Source organism: Odocoileus virginianus, chromosome 29, assembly GCF_023699985.2.
Source record: "Odocoileus virginianus isolate 20LAN1187 ecotype Illinois chromosome 29, Ovbor_1.2, whole genome shotgun sequence".
Taxonomy (NCBI): domain Eukaryota; kingdom Metazoa; phylum Chordata; class Mammalia; order Artiodactyla; family Cervidae; genus Odocoileus; species Odocoileus virginianus.
Window position 1 is genome coordinate 6,767,857 of NC_069702.1, and position 23,816 is coordinate 6,791,672.

Consider the following 23,816-nt stretch of genomic DNA (forward strand, 5'->3'; position numbering starts at 1 on the left):
TTTTGGAGACAAACATTTGCTATCAATTTCAACCTGCCAAGCAGAAAGAAGGGAATATAATTTTTTTTCTAATGCTTACTTACTCTCTTACAATAACTTGTCTGGATGCTTGCAATACACACTTAACCAGCTCACTGTCCTGATTTTAAGCTATGGTCCCAGTTCCAACCTTCTAGAGAAGAGCAAAGAGCATCGTCATGATTCCTTCAATTTCCCTCTTATCCTTAATTTGGGCTTCCCTGGTGGCTCAGTAGTAAAGAGTCCACCTGCAGTGTAGGAGACCCAGATTTAATCCCTGAATCAGGAAGATCCCCTGGAGAAGGGTATGGCAACCCACTCCAGTATTCTTGCTGGGAAAATCCCATGCACAGAGAAGCCTGGTGGTCTACAGTCCACAGGGTCACAAAGAGTCAGACATGACTGAAGTGACTGAGCATAGACACACACGCAGGTCCATCTTTAATTTACTCACATTCCCATCCATCCTCTCTTGCATCCTGCCTGTCTCAGTGGACACAGGTGTGAGTCGGGACTCATGATTGCTCAAGCCCAAGCCTTCCCCAGTCCATCCTAAAGGAAATCAACCCTGAATATTCACTGGAAGGACTGATGCTGAAGCTGAAGCTCCACTACTTTGGCCACCTGATGTAAAGAGCTGACTCATTGGGGAAGACCCTGATGTTGGGAAAGATTGAAGGCAGGGGGAGAAGGGGGTGGCAGAGGATGAGATGGTTGGATGGCATCACCAACTCAGTGGACATAAATCTGAGCAAACTCCTAGACATAGTGAAGGACAGGGAAGCCTAGCATACTGTAGTCCATGGAGTGACAAAGAGTGAGACACAACTTAGTGACTGAACAACAACAACAAAGCCTTTCAGGAGTGCTTGTTTGAACCCATGTCTCACTTCACCTGGATGACCTTCTCTCATTCCCTTATATCTTCAACCTACACCACTGGCTGATTGCTCTCAGCCTGTATTAAGGCACAAGTCTCTTTCTATCCTTGAAATAACCTTGACCTGGCTCCCATGACCCACCTCTAACCACCATGCCTCTCTGTTCTTCCAAGGAAAATAAAATTTGTTGGTTAATGGCATATTGTAGACCGCAAAAGGAGATGACTTAGCGACTGAACAATACCAGAAGGGGCAAAGGAGGCAAATCTACTCTTCAAGGTTACTCCTAAAAGCATCTATGTATGTCCAGCCATCCTGTGCTTGGGAGTAGGTGGTGATGACTGTTTCCTAACTACACCAAAATGAAGGCCCAAACCTTGTGTAAAATTTCCCAGATCTCCTTGGTTTCTAGAGTGTTCTAGCCAAGACCAGCTAGAAATTAGAGACTGACCATTAAGGGTGAGAGGCTTGGGGGAGGTGTCTGCAGAAGTGTCTAAATAGGGCAAGGAACATATAAGGACAATGGGGTTGCCATGGTTTCTTTTCTGGTTTTGAGGCTTTACGGACAGAGTAATCAGTGTCAGGAGGGTTTGAAAGGAATGTTTCCAGGAAAACTTTTCAGGAGGACGTTGCCAGTAAAGACTTGAGTCTTTGAGTACAAGCACAGCTACTTTGGGGCCAGGTGACTCAACGTGTGGACATGGTTCTCTCCCTGGTGAGTCAGATGGTAAAGAATCTGCCTGCAATGCAGGAGATGTGGGTTTGATCCCTGAGTCAGGAAGACCGCCTGGAGAAGGAAATGGCAACCCACTGCAGTACTTTCACCTGGGAAATTCCATGGACAGAGGAGCCTGGTGGTCTACAGTCCATGAGATCGCAGAGTAGGACACGACTGAGCGACTAAACAACAACAGCTAGCACATTGCCTCAGTGATCTTCCTATCAACCAGGTGAGATAGGAGGGGCAGGCATGGTCACTTTTTTTTTTTTTTTTTCCAGCTAAGGATCCAAAGAATACGTTTAAATAGGTTGTTAAAAGTCACAGAATTCATATGTGAAGGAGAACCCGTGGCTTTGAACTGCATTCTCTCATTTTCCCCCATCTTAAAATAGTGCGGAAATCAGATTTTGGCTGCTGGCTATAGATTTTGGCTCTGCAAATCTGTGAGCTCTTTTCGGTTTGTTTTGTTTCCTCCTTTTAATTTCACAGCGGTGACTATGAGGTGATAAGCTCTAATCATCCATCTTTGACTGGAAAGGTCGGAGTGACATGGGGAGATAATTAAAATGGAAAGAAAGTCAATTTAAAACCTGGCTTCCTGGGGTAAGATGAAGATAATGTATTGAAACAGCTGAATGTCTCTGTGAGGGTTTTAGCTCACATCTCGACAACACAGAACAAATTGCACAAATTCTAGGAACCACATCCCTTGGTAACAAACACTGAAGTCACTTTTTAAAAGGTCACCAAATGGCTCTGTTGACTGGGTTTTGTAACGTGTCACAAGCAGATGGCACTTTGAAGCAAACGAAGCAGCTTGAAAAACAAAATTGCTTAGACATTTTTGTCTGGTTTGCTAAGATAATGTGATGAAGCCCAAAATGAAAGAATCTTGGCGTGTGTTGATTGAGAAAGCCTACACACCATTCAGCGGCTTTGTTCTAATTTCTTGCAATCAAAGGGTTGAGCCTTCAACTGTCAGCTCTTGGCTGAGTTGGGTTTTATAAAGGTTTTTGCACTTGCAGAATAAAAGGTGCAAAGCAGAAGAGAAGAGAACGACTATTTCTTGAACATCTATTAGCTGTCAGACTCTTTATATATTATTTAATTTAATTCTAAAGCTATACTATGGGTAACGATTATTACTCTTATTTTGAATAAAAGAAACTGAGGTCCAGAGACATTCCACACCTAATTATTTATTGAGCTGGGATTCACACTTTGATCTGACATCTGATACACTTCTTTCCATTACTTTGTAGTACTTCTGATAGAATGCTGTCCCCACCTACTTAACACTTTTTTTCAAAAACTACTTTCATGCTTTTGATCAAGTACTAAAATAGATGCAGCTAAAATTTTTTATGTAATGTAGGTATCAAATTACAAACATAGTTATAGCATATATTTTGACAAATACTGTAAGTTGGCTCACTTGCAACCCATCCCCATCCACTTCTCCCCTGCCTTTTTTCTGCAAGGAAGACTGGAAACAGTACAAACTTCCAGATCCCTTGCAGCTAAGGGTGGCAGTTTGACACAGTTTGGCCAATAAGAGGCATATGAAAAGTCCCAGAAAAGGATTTTCTTTCTCAAATAAAAGCTAAAGTTTGACAAGAAGGTTTTTGCTTTCTTGTCTGGGATATGCACTCAATGCCTGGAGCTGCAGCAGCCATCTTGCTCTCATGAGGATGAAAGTCACATGATAACACTGTTGAAACAGGAATATAAAAGGATCCTGATTTCTTGGTGATGTGTGAATATTCCACCATCTTTTGATCCCCTACTTCTCAGCTTCTTCTTATGTGAGAAAAGCAAACTTCTTCCACGTGAAAGAAATTGGGCTTTGTAATACGAATGTAATCCTAGCTGATACACGTAATAGCTAGAATTTTAAAAGACATTCTTGCTTTCCAACAATGTTCCATTTTTATGCAACTTTGGTCCTGATTTGTAGCTCTGAAGCATTGGAAGTACAGGCTCAAATTAGGTAATAGATTCATTGGAATGGTGTTCATGTAGTTGGGCACAAAGTAGGAGAGAGCTGAGATCCGTTCCTAATTGTGGGAAAAGGACTAGCCATGACTGCGTGGCTACAGTTCTTCCAGAAAGTCTAGCCATCCCTTCAGCCAAGGCAATCAGCATGGAGCAGGAGAGGGAGAGTAGGAAGTGGGGACTAAACCCATCACCCCCGTTTCTGCCTTGCAGCAATAGAGTTCATCTTCGGATGGGAAAACTAGAAGGAAACTAGGGGAATCATTTTGTTATCTTTTCACCTTGGGAAAGGACCACACTGGAGTCATACTAGATGTATATGATAACTGATCTGCTTTTAATAGACCTCCAAAGAAGACAAATCCTCTGCCTCTTCCCTCAGGAGGCCATTTCAACATTTAAAAACTTGCAGTAAATTCTGTTTTGTAACTTAAATCGGATGTGTAGTGCATGTGGGAATTAAAAAGCCCTTTATCTTTCTGCAGCAGAGTAGTCAAGTGGCATGCTGATTGGCTTCGAACTAAGGCAGCCCTAGATTCAAATTGTAGTTCTGCCATTTATTGGCTGATGAACTTAACTACTGTTACTCAACTACACTGCATCTCAGAGTCTCATCTGTAAAATAAAGAGAGACATAGCCACACTACAGGAGGATCGTGGCAAGGAGCTAATGTATGTAAAAGGTTGAAACATCATTTGCATTAAACATAAGTGCACAAGGAGGTGGAGGGAGGATGGGATGAATTAGGAGATTGGGGTTGACATATATACACTACTGTGTGTGTGTGTGTGTGTGTGTGTGTGTGTGTGTGTGTATGCATTCAACTGTCTGACTCTTTGCAACCCCATGGACTTTAGTCTGCCAGGCTCCTCTGCCCTATGTAATTTTCCAGGCAAGAGTACTGAGTGGGATGCCATTTCCTACTCCAGAGGATCTTCCCGACCCAGGGATCAAACCCTCATCTCTTGCATCTCCGGCATTGGCAGGTGGATTCTTTATCACTAGCACCACCTGGGAAGCCCCACATACACTATTGGTATTTTTAAAATTCATAAAATAGGGCTTCCCTGGTGGCTCAGTGGTAAAGAGCCCATCTGCCAATGTAGGAGACGCTGGTTCAATCCCTGTGTCAGGAAGACCCCCTAGAGAAGGAAATGGCAACCCACTCCAGTATTCTTGCCTGGGAAATCCCATGGACAGAGGAGCCTGGCGGGCTGTAGGTCATGGGGTCACAGAAGAGTCGGGTAAGACTTAGTGACTAAACAACAACCACGTAAAATAGATGAATAATGAGAACCTACTGTATAGCTCAGGGAACTCAGTGCTTCATGGTGACCTAAATGAAAAGGAAATCCAAAAAAGAAGGGATATATGTGCATGTATAGCTGATTCACGTTGCTATGCAGCAGAAATTAACACAGCATTGTAAAATAGCTATACTCCAATAAAAATTAACTTTGAAAAATGTAAGTGCACAATAGTAGTTCCCTACCCCATTGCTCTCCCTCCTGGACAACAGTTCACTGCTTACAATTGTTTCAGAGCTTCAAGGAGCATCACGGAATTGCCCACAGCTCTCTCTGCTACAAGGGCTTCCCTGTAGAATCTGCCTGCAACATGGGAGACCTGGGTTCGATCCCTGGGTTGGGAAGATCCCTTGGAGAAGGGAAAGGCTACTCACTCCAGTATTCTGGCCTGGAGAATTCCATGGACTGTATAGTCCATGGGATCGCAAAGAGTCGGACACTACTGAGCGACTTTCTCTCTACTACCGGTTAATTAACTCCAATGTCCCAGTCTCACCCTCTTTGCTCTAACTCTTCAGCCTTTCGATTCTAACTTTGAATTTTCTAACATTGGACCGTATCTTCAAAACAACTTTTAAAAATGTGTTTGCAATTTGGAGAGATCACAATTTTATAAATTAAGCGCCAAATATCAGCGTTTGAGAATCGAAAATATTGACCTGTACATTTTAGGTTGCCATGCACACAAAGCTCTCATTCTAAGCTGTTGACCCATGATTGGGGTTTACCCCATGGTGCTCACAGCAAAGTGGAGTAATTAGACAGTCATCTGGATCATTACAGCCAAGAATACTCTGGCCACAAATATTTGGCGAATTTAGAGACAAAGACTCCTCGGGTACAGGTTATCTGCACTGTGACCTTCACTTTGGATGGATGCCGTCTCAGCCCCATAGGAGGTCTGCTGCACCATTTTAAGAAAGGAAATGTTTCAGACCAGGCATTGTTTTTTAAAGCCATGCACATGACTCTTGGCTAGTGGAGCATTGGATCAGCCAACTTCTGGCAGCTTCGCATCTTGGCTGCACTGACATATGTGCAATTTCAGACTTGAAGCCACACATGAAGTCATTGGGAAGCTACACAATTCATCCCTAAAAGTCTGCCATACGGTGGGTCTTGTCTTTTCCAGCAATGTAATCCCTAGGAATTGTGATGATTTGAGCTTTATGAAAAGAATCATTAATTAATCTTCATTCATTGAGGACCTACTCATTTATCTATGTTAGGAAAAACTTTTTGAAAAAAATCCCCAGGAGATGGAATGAAAGAATGAAATAACTGTAGTATAGTTTAGTTCAAGGACTTTTTTTTTTTTTTTTCATACAATTACTCATGGCATAGGATCCCAAGACAGGGAAAGGAAATGACAAAACACACTTTCAGGACTAACAGAAGCCCTGTTGGTTTCCTCCAGCTCTGCAGCTTGTAGGTCACGAAGCCCAGACCTAAGAAGTTTCAGTGACTTGTCTAGTGTCACATGGCAAGTTAGTGGCTTAACCATGGCTTTGGTGTTTTCCTTATGATTCCAGACTGTGCTACCACTTCCTCAGTGAAGCAATGCCTGACCACCTTAGGTGAAGAAATATCCCCTTTTCTGCCCTTGCTAGTCACTCTGTCTCACGATCAGATTTTATTTTTTTCATAGCACTTTTCAGTTTCCCAGATTACATTATGATTTGTAATTCTGTTGTCTCCTCGTCTAAAGATACGGAGGCATAGGCTTAGGCTCTTGTTTACTGTTCTATCTACAATAATACTTGGCACATAGTAAGTGCTCAGTAGAAGATCCAACCAGTCCATCCTAAAGGAGATCAGTCCTGGGTGTTCATTGGAAGGACTGATGTTGAAGCTGAAACTATATTACTTGGGCCACCTGATGCGAAGAGCTGACTCACTGGAATAGACCCTGACGCTGGGAAAGATTGAAGGCAGGAGGAGAAGGGGATGACAGAGGATGAGATGGTTGGATGGCATCACCAACTCAATGGACATGAGTTTTAGTAAACTTCAGGAGTTGGTGATGGACAGGGAGGCCTGGCATGCTGCAGTCCATGGGGTCGCAAAAAGAGCTGGACAGGACTGAGCAACTGAACTGAACTGAAGTGCTCAATAACTATTTGTGGCTTGAATGGACCACAATGGCGAGGAAAGGAACCCCTGTTCATTGAGTACCTACTGTGCTGGGTTCTATGCTGAGATGTTTATGTCTGTTACACATACTTGAAAGGTGACACACGAGAGAGTCTTGGAGGTAGAAAGTGGTGAAGCCAAAATACAAAGCCAGGGATATATCCCTTCACACCCTGAAGTTTGCCATCACCAGAAATGACTTTCAACGTTCAGAGGTTCCTGTTCTCCCACGCCCTCTGCGGCCTCCTTCTGAGGCATCTGAAGCTCCCAGACTGGGTTATGACATGCCCCTGTTGTTGGTTTGTATCTTTCTGTCCTGCCTTAGTCTCCAGAGGAATCGATCTGATGATACTTTATTCAGCACAGTAAACATTCTATGTTGCTGATTTTCTGTGTAAAGCTGATTGAGTCATTTTCTCATGTTAGGGACACAGCTCATGCTATTCGAATATGGTGGTGAATTCCACCATGTTGTACTGACTTGTGACAAAAAGCTTCCAAAGGGAAAGAAACGTATCTTCTGCTGATCATTGGAGACTGATGCAATCAGAGGGGTTGATGACAAGCAGTTCAGATGGTCACGGCTTAGAAGGTGATGTGTGCCAAGAGATGAGGAAAACACTGGGATAGAAACAAGATAGTAAATACTCTGAAATAACATTGATTCTGTCCACAGGGTAATCCATAAATTTGAATGGGGAAAAGAGCCCTCTTGTCCTTAACAGAACTTTTCACCTTCTTCAAGTGAAGTTTGTATGAGATGTCGTGATCCATTTTTGCCCAGTTTACAAAACATGTTGAGAATAGCAACTGCCCAGCTTTGGTGCACATCCAAACCCTCTGAAGAACTGTTAACACAGGGGCGCGGGACCTGCTTTAGTTAATAGGCATAGAGAGAGGGCCTCCTGGAGGATAACCATCACCATCCTTCACTGGGCTCCCCTTGTGGCTCAGCTGGTAAAGAATCGCCTGCAATGCGGGAGACCTGGGTTCGATCCTTGGGTTGGGAAGATCCCCTGGAGAAGGGAATGGCTACCCACTCCAGTATTCTTGCCTGGGAAATCCCACGGACAGATGAGCCTGGAGGGCTATAGTCTACGGGGTCACAAGGATTTGGACACAACTGAACAACAAAACAGTAGCTCATGTGTGACAGAGACGAAAACAATACTTCCATTAATTCTTAAGCTTCACATGAACGCTGCTAATTAATTAATTAGTTAAGGTTAGTGGCTCAATCATGTCTGACTCTTTGGGACCCCATGGACCATCGCCCACCGGGCTCCTCTGTCCGTGGAATTCTCCAAGCAAGAATACTGGGGTGGGTTACCATTCCCTTCTCCGGGGTATCTTCCTTTGATCCAAGAATCAAACTTGGGTTTCCCACTGTCATTACCTTTATTTTATGGACAGGACATTGAAGCACAGAGGAGTTAAATAACTGACACTGGGTCACACAGAGGCTAAGTGGGGACAAGTTGCCAAGTGCTCTGGTTCCAAACACACCGCTTTTCACCAGAGCCACTTGCTCCACAGACCACGAGACACATGGCAAGCAGCGTGCCAAACACATGGCATAGACTCAGTACGTGGTTCCCCAGACCTGAAGAATTTCCTTTCACATTCCAAGCTTGCATCCTTCCATCTCATGACTCTCTGCACCACATGTGTTCCCGCAGCCACGGGGTTCTTGATGAGGGACCCTGGAAAAGGACACAGGGTCCCGGGGAAAGCCGAGGAGACTCATGGAACAGAGGTCCATCAGAACAGAGCTATTTCTTTTAAAAGAACTACATTCTGGCAATGACTTCCCAGCCCTTAACCACAGTCTGACTGAAAATACTCATAAAAGACACATGCTCCAGAGCCATGTGTTATTTATGAAACTATGCGATCCATTCATGCAATTACCATTTATACAAACCCATAGTTTTACTAACACTGCCTAGATATTTACATTTGTATATTGCAATGAATGTATTGTCTTCCCTACAGCCGTATGCAGGGACAGGCACATTTATTTAATAAAGTAAATAATAATGTATTTATCATTTATTTTAGTAATAAAATAAAAGTAATAAAAGTAAATACACAAATAAAAGTAAATAAATCAGCATCCTTAGCCCAAAATAAATTGAGGGGAGTATAGCTCAGTGGTAGAGCATTTGGCTGCAAAAATAAATTGAGCACACAGTTTATATTGCTACAAGGCAGTTCTCCACAGGAGCACAAGAGTGCTAATGTTTTCTTTCTCTTGTACTAAAAAGCCTACAACACAAAAGGAACACCTTTCACCTGAATTATTTAGGCTCAGACGCGATGACAATTTTGTGTTTTGGGGGAGGTGATGGAGCCCCTTCCATTTGCTCCACACGTGCGTACGTGCACGTCACACTCCTCTTGTTTGTGGATCTATAACCACGCAGGGAGGGTGTCTACCCAGTCCAGGGCTTTTTGCAAAATGAACCCAGCAAAGCCGATTCTGACGACTTTTGCTTGCTTTCTTCTGTTCCACAGGAGCAGCCCTCAGAGGAGATGTGTCACTGAGTAAGTCCGGGTCAGTAAACACCCCCTCACCCTCAGAGTAGGGCAGAGAAAGAGGAATACCCGCGCGAGCCAAAAAAGACTCATCTCTGGGAGAAAAAAGCCTGCAGTTGTTCATTTCAATCGCGAGAGGGGACGCTGTACTTACATCCCTCGCAAGACCTTCCGGCAGCCGGCGCCTTTGAACACTACTGCACACAGATGCGGAGCTTTCCCGTGAAATCCTCTTCCCTTTGGCAGTGAGGAGGACACATAGCTCTTTGGGGCTTTAGATTGATAAGTAATTTCCTGGTTTATTTCCAAAGCATCTTCCCAGACTTTGAGCAGAGGCAGCGGGGGAGAGAGGCCAGCCAGCCCCACGCAACGCGGAGATGCGCGGCCTACACAGACCTCCCAATGGTTTGATCGAGCCTGAAAGAAGGGTTTGTGAACCTCACAAACAAAAACAAATCTCCTCCTCTCTCTGTTGGCTCACTCCCCGAATAGCACTTGAGAAACAGCACAAAGAGTCTGGAGGATATTTGCTCTACAATTATAAAATTCAAGTGAAACGGTGTCACATGTTTTTTGCTGGGGGAAAACCAGGGGCATCTTTGACAGGTCTTCAGGGCGGGTCGTGACTGTTTTCTCATGAACCTCTTTAGAGATTGTTCTTGGAGACCAGGCCACCCAGCCCCTTCAGTTCACAGAGGCAGGAGATCAAGTCGAGGGGTGACAAGTCTAAACTAGGACCACACCGGTGGTGAGGTGATGGATTGAAACCAAACGACTTCCTGATGATCAGACCAGAGCTCTGTCCCCTGTTTGGAGGTGAAGACAGACACAAAGGTTTGAAATCTGGCTCTTGGTCTTTCCCATGAGACCCCATGGACTGTAGCCCACCAGAGTCCTCTCCATGGAATCCTCCAGGCAAGAATCCTGGAGTGATTAGCCATTCACTTCTCAGGGGATCTTCCCAACACAGGGATCAAACCTGGGTCTCCCACATTGCAGGCAGATTCTTGACCTTCGAAGCCACCATGTAGACTGGAGAATCTGCCTGGAGAATTCCATGGACAGGGGAGCCTGGCAGGCTACAGTCCACAGGGTCTTGAAGAGTCGGACGCCCTGAATGACCGGCATTTTTCCTTTTTTCCACTTTCTTGATGTTTAACACTCGTCACTGGATACTTCTGTCCTTAGTTCATCTCTGTCTCAGTTTTCCCAGCTACAAAATGGGGATCCTAATAACAGCTCTCCCTGCTTGGTCATATGTTGGGCTGGCCAAAAGTTTTGTTCGGGTTTTTCTATAACATCTTTCAGAAAAATCTGAATGAACTTTTTGGTCAGCCCAGTAGTATGGTGATTGCTGTGAATAAGTTTCATCAAGGAAGAAAGCAATTGCACTATATGATGGATTTTCACCAGCCTGGCCCACATTACACTCTTCTCTTCTTATGAGGCTCATGCTCCACCAATGTTACTTTCTGTGCTAGAAGAAGCCATCAGGTGAATTGGAGGGAGGAGAATATAGGTTGGAAAATGGGACGGAGCATGGAGAAAACTTTCGATTTGGAAAATCAGGTCAAGCTCAGATGACAAGATGGAGCAAAGTTTAGCATTTGCCATGGAAAGGACACTGGTTCTGAAATCAGAAAAGCAGGGCTTGGCCACTGCCTCTCACACTTGCCAGCCATGGGTGGTGGTGGTGGTTTAGTTGCTAAATTGTGTCTGACTCTTTGAGACCCCATGGATTGTAGCCCACCAGGCTCCTCTGTCCATGGGATTTCCCAGGCAAGAATACTGGGAGTGGGTAGCCATTTCCTTCTTGGGGGGATCTTCCCAACCCAGGGATCCGATCCATACATCCTGCTTGGCAGGCAGATTGTTTACCACCAAGCCACCCTGGAAGCCTTACTAGCCATGGGAACCTCATTTAACTATTCGAAACCATACTTCCATCCCTGAGGACACGATCCCTCTCTGCTGTGCTGCCCTCTGTAGGCTGTGGTGAGATTCAAATGAGGTCTTCACTGAGCTGCTACATATCAGCCTGCTCAGGCTTTGAAGTTGGAAAGCAGTGTTTGCCAGTGTCCAACACAGCACTTCACAGAGAATACATTGACAGTGGTGTGGTCCCACAGTCACGTCCCATTCATCTGTGGGATCAGTTCACACTCCTTACCGCCTGGGATCCCGGGCCCTTGACTTTTTGTTTTTCTCCTTTTAAGGAGTATATTTCTCCTTTCCCCCCATCGTCCCATCTCTTGACACTTGTCTCCCCGTGCTGGCCACTACTTGTTTTCTTAGAGTCTAAGTGTCTCCATTTCACATGCAACAGTAAGAATAAAAACAAGGAGAAAACATTTCTGCTCAACCACATAGGAAAGCATCATCTGTAGTCTTGACCCAGATTGGGTCTTTATTTTGGAAGTCATCACAGCCAAACACCAAATGAATTGAGGCTTCCCTTGTGGCTCAGCTGGTAAAGAGCCTGCCTGCAATGTGGGAGACCTAGGTTTGATCCCTGGGTTTGGAAGATCCCCTGCAGACAGGAAAGGTTACCCACTCCAGTATTCTGGCCTGGAGAATTCCATGAACATACGATCATGGGATCGCAAAGAGTAGGACACGACTGAGCAACCTTCACTTTCATGTCTGCCTTTGAAAATGCTCAAGCCTGAAACCAGCTCAAGTTTAATGATTACACTCACTGCTTTTGTCCTTTCATAAATCCATTCGTTGGATGTCATTGCAGTTATGATTTGTACTTGATGATCTGTTAAGGGCAAGTTTCTAATGGAGACTTGTTTTAGTTGGCTTTGGCTGCCATAACAAAATTTCACAGGCTAGTGGCTTCAACAACAGAATATTTAAAAAATTTTCTTTATTAATTTGTTTTTGGCTCTACTGGGTTTTCGTTGCTGTGTGCTAGCTTTCTCTAGTTGTGACAAGCGGGGCATACTCTCTAGCTGCAATGCATGGGCTTCTCATTGAGGTAGCTTCCCTTGTCCCAGAGCATGGGTGCTAAGGGTACTGGCTTCAGCAGCTGTGGTGCTCAAGCTCAGTTGCTCCGAGGCACTGGGGGTCTTTCCAATCTAGAGTTTGAACCTGTGTCCCTGTGTTGGCAGGTGGACTCTTAGCCTCTGGACTACGGGGGAAGTCCAGCAATTGACAATGTCAATTGACAACTGATGTTCCAGCTCAAGAGGCTGGAAACTTGAGATCAAGGTGCCTGCATGGTCAGGTTCTCATGGGAACCCAGGCGTAGTTGCAGATGGCTGCCTCTTCCTGTGTCTGCTCACAAAGGGGAGAGGGAGAGATCTTGCTCTCTCTCTCTCCTCCTATAAGGCCGCGGTACTTTTGGATCAGCTCCCCCATCCAGCCCTCATGACCTCATTTAACCTTAATTACCTCCTGAAGACCTATCTCCAGATACGCCAGATACAGCCACATTGGAGGTTAGGACTTCAGTGTATAAATTGCGGGAGGGGTGGTGGTGGATATATTCAGTGCATATGGGAGCTGGAGAAAGTGGGAGAAGAGAGCGAACATTTATTGAGTCCTTACTGGTGAGAAATGGAATATTTCAAGAAATAAAATATTTCCTGCCGTATCAGTTAACAAAGATGTCAGTCATCAAGGTGAGCTGGTGAGCCCTGCGGGAAATCAGAAAGGAGAAGAATACCTGCTATCTGGCAACCATCAGATGCAGCCATTCCCAATGGTGAGCCCTGAGGAAACTCAGGATGTGAAAATACAGGATACTGGCCCCAGATAACTGAGGTGAATATCCAAGGAATGATTTCAGCGAGCCCAGACTCCTGCCCATCTTCCCATGAATAGATAAGCAGTAAATTCTTTAACTTGACATATCTGGTTTCAGATTAATTAATGGTAATCTTCGATGTTCCCAACTTTATGCTTTGTTGCAAAACTCTAATATATCCTAACTCCTCCCCTCACCTCCTCAGGGCAGTTTCTCAGAGCTGCCTGAAACACTGGCTTCAGTTCTCATTCTGTCTCATAAAACTTAACTTGCCACTCTCACGTTGTACAAATTTTTTCAACACTGGATGCAATGTCCTGCTTGTTTCTATCCTCAGTCAATCCTCACAACAACTATGAGATGTCATAGCACCTTTTCCAAGGTCACAAAGCTAAGAAGTTGGCCGTGTCCAAGAGTGAACTCTGGTAACCAGAGCCTTGCTCATTCCATGACACATTCTGCCTCCATCTCTTTTTCTCTCCTTGAATCAGAGCCGTGAACCTCCATTTCTTCTTCCTGAGAGTTCCCAGCTCAGTAGCCTGGAAAGACGACATTGTCACCCAAGCATTCTGAGAAGGACGGCAGCGTAGAGGCAGCGCTGAGGATTCCCTGGGGGTCCCCGTGGAGCTTAGACTCACAGCTCTGGAAAGCCTGCCCAGAAGGTTCTCTCTCTCTTTCTCAGCCTCCTTTATGTTGATACTTAAAAAATAAATAAATAAATTGGCCGCACCAGGTCTCAGCTGGTGGATGCGGGATCTAGTTCCCTGACCAGGGGTTGAACCTGGCCGCTCTGCCCTGGCAGTGTAGAGCCGTAAATACTGGACCGCCAGGGAAGTTCCTAGGTTGATGTATCTTTTCCTCGTCATTTCAAACTCAACTTGTGTTCCTCCCGCAAGGATGCTTTCTTTGACTTGCCCTTCACCTGTCTTAGCTCTCGCTTACTCTCTCTTATATATTATGCTAAATTGCCCTTTCATGATTTTTTTCCTTTTGTAAAACTTCATAAATGTTGCTTCATAGATGTAGTAGTTCTAAGATAACATTTGTAGTTCTAAGTAGTTCTAAGATAATCTGCATAACATTTGTCTGCTTACTGGCTTGTAAACTCCCTGAGAGCATCAAGGTTTTGCCCCCTGAAGTATCTGTAGCCGTTAGAACACTGACATGAAGACCGACACGGTAGGAAAAGGTGACTAAAGGAAAGTTAATGGTACAAAGAAGCTACCAGATTCATTTGCAGCTGTGTGACTGGCACGTATATGCCTGAGACAGAGCTCCTTCTAATTGGGACCTTTATTAAGTCCTCTGCCTATCACCAGCTTTATTCTTCTCCTTTTTATTTTGCATGGGAGTGCTAGATTTGGCTGACCGAGGATTAAGTCCCGAGAGTCGGGAGAGGCGGCTGAGGAACAGGTCTTGGTGTGCTGGTCAACTCTGGACTCTGCCCAAGGGCAGCACATCTGGGGACGCCTGTTTATATCTTATCAGACTCAGTCTCTTTCAGGAAAAAGAGGAAGCAACATCTTGGTGGAAGAGGCAAAGGGCCCTCCAGGAGAAATTTATACCAGCTAAAGAAGCCACATGCACAAAGACATGAAGAGATGGTGTTTTTTCTTTAGAGAACTACAAAGCGCACACTTTTACTGGTGAGTTGCATGGAAATGTGATGATGTAAATAAAAGAGTTAGATGAATATTCAGTGTTTTCATTATTATCTGTTTCTATTTCAGCGTGGTTTGGTGGATGAGTAAAAGCGTTCATGTGGAATTGTTTTATAAACTGGAAAAATCCTATGAAAACTTGCTTACTATAATTTCTTTTGGGTGAAGATAGCTTAGAGAAGAAACCAAGAAACTATATTGGGAACTTGACTTATTTATGAATTTGTTTTATTTATAAACTGAAAATTTTGTCTAATTTTTTTTCTAATCCCCTTTTCAAAGGCTAGATTATCAATCTATGGATCTATGGCATCTGTTGTTATAAATATCAGTGGTCTGGGATATGTTCTTTCAGCTTGGCATCATCCACCTCTGGACGTTTCTACTCATACATCAGTGTGGCTTCTTAGCAATCCTGCCCTTCTGTGTTTCCAGCAAAATAGCATGTTCTTTCTCCAAGCTGGTTCCACAGCCCCTTGTAAAAAAATGTTTTTTTATTTATAAATAATTATATACAAATCAGTGTATATACTATACTAACATACTATGTAATAATCAATGTTATTATAAGTAACTAATGCAAAGCAATCACTTACAATGATGATTTTAATTCAGAGGAAGTTAGAAAAAAGCTGCATAAAAACCCAAATAAAACAAAAACTAGCCTCCCTCAATAGGGACATCTTGCATGCATAGGTGCTCAACTGCTCAGTCGTGTCTGATCCTTTACAACCCTGTAGCCCACCAGGCTCCTCTGTCCATGGGATTCTCCAGGCAAGAGTACTGGAGTGGGTTGCCATGCCCTCCTCCAGGGGAACTTCCCAATCCAGGGACTGAACCCAGGTCTCCTGCATCTCCTGCATTGCAGGTGGATTCTTTACCCACTGAGCCTTGGGAAGCCCAAGGACATCACACATCACTGTAATAGGATATCACAACTGAAAACTGGCATTAGTGCAACAATATTAACTAGACCAAAGAACTTATGCAGAGCGTAGCTTTTCTCATGGATTCGTTTGCATATTGTATAGTCCAGTGAAATTTGACCCTACATATAGATTCTCTACAGTTCTTTCAATGATTGTTTAAGACTAGGATTTCTCATCCTAAATTCCTACCTGGAGTGATTTTTCCCAATTGGTTGTGATTGGTTTGATGGATAATTTTCTGGTTTTATTTCATAGTTAAAGCCTTGTGGTTAAGTTTTATTTCTTACATTCCATTATGTTCATTCAGTTACTCAACTAAAATGTTTTTCATTGGGGTACCACCTCACACTGGTCAGAATGGCCATAATTAAAAAGTCTACAAATAACAGACACTGGATAGAGTGTGGAAAAAGGAAACACTCCTACACTGTTAGTGGGAATGTAAATTGGTGCAGCCACTGTGGAAAACTGTACAGAGGTTCCTCAGAAAACTGAAAATATGATCCAGCAACACCACTTCTTGCATATATTCACACAAAACTATAAATCTAAAAGATACATGCACCCCTATATTCATAGCATCTCTGTTCACTATATATGTGAAACTGAACCACTTTACTATACAGCAGAAATTAACTTTTTTTTTGATTGATTAATTTTTAAAATGGAGGATAATCGCTGTGCAATGTAGTGTTTGTTTTCGTTTTACAACAAGGTGAGTCAGTTACATACATATAATTATATCCCCTCCCTCTTAAACCTCCCCCCCATCCCACCATTTCACCCCTCTCGGTCATCACAGAGCACCACGCTCGGCTCCCTCTAACACAGCATTGCAAATTAACCATGCTTCAGAAAAAATTACTGCTCAACGGTCGTTTTTTTCTGCCTGTTTTTCTATCCATTGTCTTTGCCCAGAGCATTGTCACATTACATCATTTACTGCAATGAACTTTCAGCTATCAAATAGCTGAGAAAAGAAGAGAAGTGAAAGGCAAAGGAGAAAAGAACAGATATGCCCATCTGAATGCAGAGTTCCAAAGAAGAGCAAGGAGAGATAAGAAAGCCTTCGTAAGTGGATGCTACTATGCATGAGCCCTAAGGAACTGCATTGGCTATGTCATCTTAGTCTAACTAATTAAAAAAGTAAAATAGTAGGAAAATTTTTTGTAAACAAATGGTAGGAGTGGTACTACATAATGATAAAAATTGTGGAAGTGCTGTGATGGCTGTCATCTGGAAAACCCAAATGTAGTGGAAGTCCCAAGGCTGTGATCCTGATCTGTAGGTGGAAGCCCTGTCATGTGGGACCATTTGGATTTGCTTCCAAGATTGGAGTTAATTCTTTAGAACTTCAGCAGTTTAATAAGGGCAACAAAACTCTCATTCCTTGCCAAAGTTTAATTGAGAAGGCTCTGTTTTCCCCAATGATAGCTCTCCTTCAAAGACTAGACACTGCTTTCTTCCTAAGCTTACTTTTAAGGTTTTGATTGAAGACATTCAAATGCAGGCCTGGCTTCAAAGCATAGTTTGTAACCAAGAAGGATTTCCTGGTTTACATTGCTTAATTAATGATAATATTGATTTGAAAGGAGAAAGAGTTCCCAAATCTCAGCAGTTTCCATTAGTGGTAGATGTAACCCCTGTGTAAACATATAAACCAAAATGTCCCTTGAAAGAATTCAGTCTCAAGCTCCTTATTTCACAAGCGTCACCTTCTTCTTTGCTTTGCTTCCCCCACCCCTGGTGTTTTCATTCTTCACATTCAGCATCATGACCACGATAGCTAAGCCGGTCCATGGTAATTGCACAAGTACTGCTTGTCCTAACCAACAGTGAAGTTTCCACTTACTTAGTGGATTAACCACAATAAATGTATTTCCTGAGGCTGGCGTGTTTTAGTCAAACAACACATAGCGGCTCCTTTGAAGATCAGAAGCAAAATCTAAATCACATGTTATTTGAAAGGTGACAATATTGCCAAACAAGAAAGGAAAAGAAAAAGAAGAAAATAAGAGAGAGAAGGGAGGAAGATCAGAAAGAAGGAAGATGGGAACAAAGGAAAGAAAGAAAGGGAAGAGGAAAGGGGGAAAGATAAACACTAAAGAAAATGAAGAAAGCAGAAAGGGAAAGCAAAGAAAAGGGGGCAGACCCTATAACTTTAAATAAAATTTAAAGTTGCATTTTCCATGGGACTATTTACCTACAATTTCGATGGGTTTGGATGTACCACGCACATCATTCTTCTATTGATGCAAGAACTAATAAACTGACTTAACAGGGCTTCCCTGGTGGCTCAGATGGTAAACAATTTGCCTGCAATGCAGGAGACCATCTGCAATGCAGGAGACTCAGGTTCGAGCCCTGGGTTGGGAAGATACCCTGGAGTAGGGCATGGCAACTCACTCCAGTATTCTTGCTTGGAAAATTCCACGGACAGAGAAACCTGGTGGGCCATAGTTTATGGGGCTCCAAAGAGTTGGACACGACTGAGTGATTGAGCATGCACACACACAAGAAATATTCCACTGTCTATGTACCAACAAGACCTCAACCGCAGCTAAGATTTACACTTTACAAGTGCCATCTTGGAACAGGGTGACCAGCTGTCTGGGTTTTCTTGGGACCGTGGAGATTCCCCAGATGTGGGAGTTTCCATTTTAAACCAAGGATAGTCCAGATGAATTGAGATGTTTTGCTTGGGCCTGAGGAATTTTCCAGGGTGTGAAATTTAGAGTGTTAATACCAAGAAAGTCCTGGGCAAATTGAGAAAAGTTGATCACTTTGTCTTACGTCTCTGACTACAGTGTAGGAAACTCTCCAGTTAATCTTAGTGCATCTTCTGCTTGCCAGCGTCTGTACTAAGTGTTGTATATACTGTAGTGGACTTTCTCCCCCTGCCTGCCTAGCACTTCGGGATTCTTTGGGAGCTGCTTCCCTATCTTCTGTGGCTCTAATCAGGCTTTGTGCATTGGTCCCTTTGCTCCCGTCATCTCTCTGGAAGTGAGAAAGCCAACCAGCTGGACCAAGCCTAGTAGTTGGCACCTCACACTATGGAAATGGTGATTAGTTGAGGATTGAACATGTCACACAAGAAAGACAGCCTTTGGGACAGAACAGTTCCTTTTGCTTTTGGTGGAGACTGTCTTTGGTCATCCTGCCCATCATGTATGACGAGGTCAACAGATGCGAAGGAAGTGGAGCTGCAGAGAGAATGGGGGCACAGAGCACCCTTTGTGCCCCTGGGTCCTGCCATGCCAGAAGCCGACACCATTCCTAGATTGTCCAGTTTTACGAGCTAATGCATTCTCTCCCCTTTCAAAGACATTCTAGCTTTATTGATGTATAATTGACCAATAAAATCAAAAGGCATTTACAGTGTACACTACGGTGATTTGGTATATGTTCCGTTTTCTAAAGCTAGTCTGAGTTGGGTGCCTGTCGCATATAACAATAGAGCTGTGACTCATAAACTTACATGGACTTAGTCTTCTATTCTGGACTCGGTCCTGTGACACAGGTATGGGATGAACCATATGAGATCATGAATATTTGATTTCTCTTGACTTCAAATGTGGCAATTTCTCTTGGTTCAATTTAAGTATTTTCATTTTACAGATAAGGAAAATACTCAGTGGTGGTTAGTATGCCTCCTGTTGCACATTTATTCTATAGCAGACCTGGAATCAAATCCAAGTCTGTTTGATTCTGAAGTACGTGAATACATTTTCAGTTGTTGATGCTGCCAGACAAAGAGAAATCTCTTGAGTTGCCCTTTGCTACCTAACAGATGCCTTGAAAAGACACTTGTGTTGTGGCTCATACCCTGTGTGTATGAAGCTGGATGTGGTGCCAAACACCTACTTGCTCATCCCAAGTTTGTTTCACTGAATATATTGGAAAGAGAGGTCAGATACCTCAAGGTATCAAGAAAGATAGAAATCCCATTCTACACTGGTGTGAATTTACATTCTGGTATGGATAAAGCTCCAGGAGACGACATATCAGATTTCCTCCAGCTTTGGTTTTCATTGACAATCAAGAGACACAATTTTTGACAAAGGAAAAATTCTTTATCCGTTCTACAGAGGTTGCCTAATTGCTTCCCATAACTCAAAGCTAATGCATTTGTCATGCACTCGTCAGTGAGATAAGCATTCTGGTTATTTTCTTTTATCGTAGGCACCCTGTGTGTTTGCCCGCTGGTACAACAGAATGATACTTGCCCGGAAAACATTTCTTTCCATGGTGGTGTTCTGCCTGCTCTAAAAACCTCCAAGTAGGATTTGGAGAAGCCCCTGTGTCACTTTTTATTATATGTGAGGTTATCACAATTCAGGATAACAGACAATCCTAGAAAACAAATCCTAGAAAACAAACGAATTCTAGAAAACAAACCTCGTTAGAGCATGGATGCTATTCTATAGTAACTGCCTTTGACATTATCTGCTGATCGTCTCTTTTGCATGACTTTCCCTCCCTCACTACTATGTGGCACTAGTGATAAAGAATCTGCCTGCCAATGCAAGAGATGCGGCTTGAATTCCTGGGCCAGGAGGATCTCCTGGAGGAGGGAATGCCCACCTGCTCCAATATTTTTGCCTGGAAAATTTTCCACTGATTGACGAACCTGGCAGATTACAGTCCATGGGGCCGCAAAGAACCAGACACAACTGAGTGACAGTACACACTACCTGGCTGTGGGCTGTAGTCATCAGCTACTGCAGTTATAATACTGAAGCCTGATAAGCAACCTCAGAACAAGCCTTTCTTTTTTCTCATCACAGCAGGTTTGAAAGGCCCAAGCTTACAGAGCTGGCAGACGATGAGACAGATTCACTCGTTCAACAGATAACACTGAGCTTCTACTTAGTGCCAGTCAGGAGAAGATGCTGATTGAAAACCCAACCCAAAGCTATTTATGTCATAGCTGATGAAGTTACAAGTGAAAACAATATCATGATGGCTCTGGAGAGAAAATTCAAAAGAGAGACTATAGCAAGCAGGAAAAGATCTGACACGATCTAATAAAGTCAGCAGTGCTGTGTTTGCCAGAAGTTGGGGATATGGAAACACTGGCCAGAACAGCAGCCTGAGTTAGATCATAGTGAGAACAATTAGACAAATGCAAATATTAAAGCACTCCAAGAGGAAGCTGGTACTGCATTTCTAATTTCATTTGCAAGAGAGGACAAAGAGAAGGGAAATATTTGAAATCATTTTTGAGTGTCTCTTCTGTGGCAGGCATTGTCACATGAGAAAAATTCACATGGAGATCTGAGGGAAATGCACGTCATTTCACATTTTACATCTCTCTGGATATCATTTTCTTTAGGTCTAATGCAAGAATACTGTTCTTTCCTTCTTAGCATTGTGTTGTTGTTGTTCAGTTGCTATATCGTGTCTGACTCTTTGTGAGCCCATGGACTGCAGCACACCAGGCTTCCCTGTCCTTCACTATCTCCCGGAGTTTGCTCAAATTCATGTCCACTGAGTCAGTGATGCTATGCAATCATCTCATCCTGTAACCCCCTTCTCCTCTTGCCTTCAGTCTTTCCCAGCATCAGGGTCTTTTCCAATGAGTTGGGTCTTTGCATTAGGTAGCCAAAGTATTGGAACTTCAGCATCAGCATTGTCTTAGTTTGTGTCTAACACATTGCAGATCTCCGATAAATGGTAGTCCTCTTGGCAAACTCTTAGTTGATTCCCAATGTTGATTTTGCTATTCTTTTTTTACTAACAGAGGCCTTGTCTGCTTGGGGGAGGCAATGGCATCCAGTGATACCCATCTTCCCAGACTCCCTGTGACCAGGGAAGGTCATGTGACCCACCCAGCAGGAACAATGATGCATACGCAGGGGTTGATGGAAGAGGTTGCCAGGAAACCTCCTAAAGGAGAAAGACAGCTGGTGCCACCTGTTCAGATTTTGCTCTTTGTATTTTGCCTTCACACAGAAGGCAGTCATGACGTTGATGTAGATCTGACATTTTGTGATCGTGAGAAGGAGTTCCATAGGCCAAGATGGAAGAGCGGAAAGGCAGTAGGAACCTGGGTCTCTGATGACCTTGTGAAGCCATTGTACCAACCCTTGACTGCATATCTCCAGGAGAAGCATAAGCAAGCCACTGTTGAGTCAGGTCACTGAAGTTGTGTTTCTGTTCCATGAAATCAAACATTTTCTAATGGCGCAGCTTTTCTGCCTCTCCTTGTCCTGTTCTGCATATGGATGACCTTCACATTTGTGTATTGTACTTCATGGTTGCAAAAGATGTTGCCTCTCTTTGAACAAAGTTTCTGGAATAGCTCATTTTTCTTTCTAGATGAGGCATTATTTGGCTGCAATATAATAGAATTCTGCTTGAAAGAAAACAGCAATTAAACATGACTTTTTTTTTAAACCAGCCATCCAATACACAATCACGATAGCCTACAAAAACAGCTCCAACCTGGCTAAATGACTGTGCTGGGCTTGGTTTTGCCAACCATGGCAACATCAGAGAAAACAGAAAAAAAATCAGGATTTAAAATAAAATAGGACATCCAATGGAACTGATATAAGCCAAGAATTTGTGAGGCTTCTTTTGAGACTTGCACTCCTGTAACTTCAGCAGTGAAATTTGATAGAAGAAAAGCAAAGACTTTCAGGGCAGAGAATCCAGGTTCAAATCCCCACTGAGTCACTTACCAGCTGTAGAATTTGACAGAAGGTTTTTCCTTGTGGCTCAGCTGGTAAAGAATCTGCCTGCGATGTGGGAGACTTGGGTTTGATCCCTGGTTTGGGAAGATTCCTCTGGAGAAGGGAACGGCTACCCACTCTAGTATTCTGGCCTGGAGAATTCCATGGACTGTATAGTCCATGGGGTCGCAAAGAGTTGGACACGACTGAGCGACTTTCACATTCACTTTTCATCTGTTTAGGCTTTAGTTTTCTGCATTGCAAAATTGCGATAATAGTGATGACAACAGCAACAATGAAAATACCTCCGTAAAGAGTTGATATAAAAGTAAGGGGAAGTATGTGAAAGGTATCTGTATGTACTAAAATATGACGCCAGCTTTCATTGCTACTGAGAGGTGAAAAGATATATTAAGTGTGGAATAGCACCAAAATTGTCTCGTTGCCTTTTGGCGTGGATACAAGGTCTAGAGGGGGTAAAGTTGAGATGCCGAAGGATATATGGAGTGCAGATTCTCTGTTGAATGTGAGCAGGGCAGGCAGGTCTTGCATGGTTATAATTAAATGTTTCTTGCAAACATAGGCATCAATCATTAATGTCAGTAGGGAAAGGAAGGAAGAAAACGATCATCTTTGAGCACTTATTATGGGACTTTGGTGGGGCTTCCCTGACGGCTCAAGCTATAAGGCGTCTGGTTGCCAATGCAGGAGACCCAGGAGACTTGGGTTCCATCCCTGGGTCGGAAAGATTCCCCGGAGGAGGCAATGGCAGCCCACTTCAGCATTCTTTTTTAAAAAATTAATTTATTTTAATTGGAGGTTAATTACTTTACAATATGGTAGTGGTTTTTGTCATACAGTGACATGAATCAGCCACTGGTGTAGTGTGTCTCCCATTCTGAACCCCCCTCCTGCCTCCCTCCCCGACCCATCCCTCAAGGTTGTCCCAGTGTACTGGCCCTGAGTGCCCTGTCTCAGGCATCGCACCTGGACTGGAGACTCGTTTCACATATGGTAATGTACATGTTTCAATGCTATCCTCTCAAATCATCCCACTCCCGCCTTCTCCCAGAGTCCAAAAGTCTGTTCTTTATATCTGTGTCTCTTTTGCTGTCTTGCATATAGGGTCATCGTTACCATCTTTCTAAGTTCTATATATATGTGTTAATATAGTTTATTGATATTTTTCTTTCTGACTTAC

At 43.4% G+C, this 23,816-nt stretch overlaps 1 protein-coding gene across 3 annotated transcripts in view; it reads right to left on the bottom strand.

Moving 5' to 3' along the window:
- C1QTNF7 (C1q and TNF related 7) overlaps positions 1 to 23,816 on the bottom strand; it is a 127,149-nt gene that overhangs the window by 72,232 nt on the left and 31,101 nt on the right. Inside the window, exon 1 of one of the 3 annotated variants that reach the window (XM_070458106.1) lies at positions 9,749 to 10,088. The exons of 1 other annotated variant lie outside the window; for it this stretch is intronic. The gene's annotated coding sequence lies outside the window, so the exon portion shown is untranslated. Of the gene's footprint in view, positions 1 to 9,748; positions 10,089 to 23,816 lie in introns of those variants that run through there. One more of the 3 variants, XM_020891232.2, reaches the window with a different exon arrangement.